Source organism: Triticum aestivum, chromosome 7D (assembly GCF_018294505.1).
Source record: "Triticum aestivum cultivar Chinese Spring chromosome 7D, IWGSC CS RefSeq v2.1, whole genome shotgun sequence".
NCBI lineage: Eukaryota > Viridiplantae > Streptophyta > Magnoliopsida > Poales > Poaceae > Triticum > Triticum aestivum.
In genome coordinates, this window is record NC_057814.1 from 537,950,833 (window position 1) to 537,954,511 (window position 3,679).

Below are 3,679 nucleotides of genomic sequence, written 5' to 3' on the forward strand. Positions count from 1 at the left end.
CATTACTGTCAGAGGCGAGGCAGGCCTTGCCATGGTTGATATATCATACGAGCTAAAGCCTATTCCGGCACCAAATATGTAAACACCGTCAAATTTGAAAACTTCTTGATCCAGGGGGTAGACGGTGGCCAGATATTTGATAAGCATAAAATTTGTATAACTGATATATCACATATATATGAGTAGAAATACAACTCGGCTTTCTAACGAGTGCTACTACTCCAAAAGAATGCATCCTGCCAAAATCACAATCATGTGTCTGGTATTCACAATTCCAAAAAGAACCAAGACAAACAAACTAGTCTTGACTTCAACCAACAACTCCATCAATCATGATGGCCTAGAGCTCTACCACAGTTTCAGTCCGTCCTTCGGTTACACAAGCTCAGAGGCAGCAATGCTTGAATACAAAACGAGCTGAGGCGGCCAAACAAAAACCATCAATCAAGCCCTCGCCGCTGCAACTTATCCACATTCAGCAACAACCAAAAATGTACAACGAGCTCGGATTTACACAATCCATCCCTCCTCCTGTGGCTGTGTCCAGCCCCTACCTGGGCAGAAAGAGAGAAAACATTAATTAGTGGTCAAGGAATAAGGTTATATATATCGAGCTCTTCATTTGCTAAAACAACCAAGCAAAACACTTCCCAGGTGACCACTTACATTGCTTGTCATTCTTCTACAACTTCAGTTTCTTCCTTCAACTCACCAGAGAAAACCTTTCTACTCCAGCGGCGTAACAAAGCTTCCGATGCATCATTGCACTAGCACCTGCACACCAGTCCAGTAAACATCACTAACAGTGCATCTTCTATATATATGATAATGTCGACAGGACAGCAACAAGAGATATCATAGCATAAAAACACATCCCAAACAATTACAAAATGTCAAACTGAAGAAATAGCAACACTGACCAGCCCCCAAGGTTTTCGAGTCGACGAGTCGTTCTGGGGTAGCGACTCTTGAAGAGTCGACCTTGCAGTTGCGACTGGTCGACCCGTTGTTGAGTCGACTATTGTTTACGACTCATCGACTAGTCAACAACTAGTTTCGACTAGTCATTCGACTCAAAAACAGTGCCAGCCCCAGAATGTTTCCGCTGATTTGAAGAAACAGAGTAGGTTCACTGAGACTAGTAAAGCCAGAGAAATCATCAAATGAGTGTATATGATGAAACTGAGATATGTGCAGTGAGTTCACAAACATCATCATCACCTTGCAACCCCAACTAATAAAGTTCTTACTAAGATAGGCACTGAATTTTTACAGCATCATCAACTTGTATGCTGACCTATCCATGATAGCATTACAGAAAATCAAAAAGAGGACATGAAGCAGCATACAAGCCTTGATACCAAGCATAGCACGACCTGCAATCTTGTGCAAGCAACACCATATGGCATACTTTGATATAAAGACCCGTCCATCATAAGAGTGATAGGACCAAATATAGAAGCTTAAGACCTATTAAACATGACAGCAAACATGTAGAACCAGCACAGAGGATCACAAAGCAGGTGAAACTGAAAATTACCTAATCTCTGATACAAGCATACAAACAGAACATGCTAACGCTTCTGGCCTTTAGGTTTGCGCATGTTTGCTCAGAATATATGACCAGTTTAGGATGTGTATAATCAAGGAGGCCTTTTTCAAGAGCCAGCTTACTAAGATACCGTCCTTGTGATCCATCATAGCAAACAAACAAGCAGACAAGCATATTAAACTAGTCATAATTATGCAGCCCATGAACCCAGTGTAGTACAGGGTTTACATTTCAAGCAAGAAAGATTGCATGACAAATGGTTTACTTATGCAGCCTATGAACCTACTGAAGCTGTTGTTCAATTCATATTTGCACACATTTGCTCAGACTTTGTGATCAGTTTAGGATTTACAATCAAGGAAGGAGGCCTCTTTCAAGAGCCAGTGCTTGTGATTCATCACAGCAAACAATTAAGTTGATGTAGGATATAAGCAAAGTATATGTTTTACATTTCAATGTAAGAAAACAAAAACAAAACACTATAGTGGGAACCATGGAACCGGTTCAACCTGAACCTCTAATCACAGATGCAACAGGCTAGTGACAATGATGATGCCACCAAAGCACACAAGGATAGCACTTGTTCTACCTATACACAGCACAGCAAGCACTACACCAATAGGTTAGCATTTTCCTTCCGTTTGATTGATTGATAAGCATTATTAACAAGTCAAAATCCCAGCAGCATAAGTACTAAGGGTCCTATCAAAACTAACTCACGAGTATGCCTATGTTTCTCTTATCGTTCTTTGAAGTCCCAGTTGGAGTCAGGAAAAGACTGGACTTCTATCGATCGCGTTTCTTTTGGCAGGGTGATGAACTAAAAAGAAAATACCGGCTAGCTAAATGGGATATCATCTGTAGACCGAAAGACCAAGGGGGTCTTGGTATTGAGAATCTTGAAGTTAAGAACAGATGCCTTCTCAGTAAGTGGCTGTGGAAGCTGTCCAGTGAGACCGATGCCACGTGGGCGCAAATCCTTCGTAGCAAGTACCTTCAGACCAAAACTTTGTCCCAGGTGACAGTCAGGCTGACCGACTCGCCTTTCTGGAAAGGACTGATGAAAGTCAAACAATCCTTGTTTAATAGGACAAAGTTTAGTATTGGCAACGGTGCTAGTACACGTTTCTGGGAGGACACTTGGCTAGGAGAGACACCCTTGGCCATTCAATACCCGTCTTTATATCGTATTGTTCAACGACGTGAGGTGTTCGTTGCAATGGTATTTCAATCTATCCCCCTTAATATTCAATTCAGACGGTCGCTAGCGGGCAACCGTTGGGAAGCATGGCTCCGTCTAGTTAGGAGACTGATGGAGGTTCAGCTTTCTCAATAACCCGATGAATTACGCTGGAAGCTTACTAGGTCTGGAGTATTCACAGTTAAATCAATGTATATTGATGTTATCAATACGAGCTTCATTCCTACTTCCAAGCATGTTTGGGCTGTCAAAGTTCCATTGAAAATAGAAGTGTTTATGTGGTTTGTCCATAAACAAGTTATTTTAACCAAGGACAACTTGATAACGCGTAATTGGACAGGACCTACTAGGTGTAGTTTCTGTGATTGGGATGAGACGATCAAGCACCTTTTTCTTGATTGCTCGTTAGCCAAAGTTCTTTGGCGGACGGTCCACATTGCTTTTAATATTACTCCACCGAATTCTGTCAACACGTTATTTGGGACATGGCTTAATGGGATTGAGCCTGACTTAGCGAGACATATTCATGTTGGAGTATGCGCTTTGTTGTGGACTATCTGGAATTGCAGAAATGATTTAGTTTTTAACAGAACATCACGTATTCATTTTTTGCAGGTCATTTTCCGAGCTACGGCATTGATCCGTTCGTGGTCGCTACTCACTCCGATGGAGGCCAGGGAGCATTTGGTTACTGGATTTATCCGCTGGGAGATGGTAGCTCGGGATATCTTCAACCGGTTTGGATGGCGGTCATGTAATAGGATAGGCAATTAGTTTACCTATCTCTCTTTAGCCAGCCGGTTGTGGCGTCCTTTATTTGGCTAGTTTGTGTTTCTAGCGCATTTTGGCTCTGTGTGAGCTTTTTTTTCACTTTTTTCAGTTGGAGACTTTGAGACCTTGTTGGAACCTTTTTATTCGGTTAATAA

At 41.9% G+C, this 3,679-nt stretch overlaps 1 non-coding gene across 1 annotated transcript; it reads right to left on the minus strand.

Annotated features, from left to right (window-relative positions):
• Positions 1-1,603: 1,603 nt before the first annotated feature.
• Positions 1,604-1,709, minus strand: LOC123171681 (small nucleolar RNA Z118/Z121/Z120). The gene has a single exon (XR_006485357.1). It is a non-coding gene; the product is annotated as a small nucleolar RNA Z118/Z121/Z120 (small nucleolar RNA).
• Between the last annotated feature and the right edge of the window lie 1,970 nt (positions 1,710-3,679).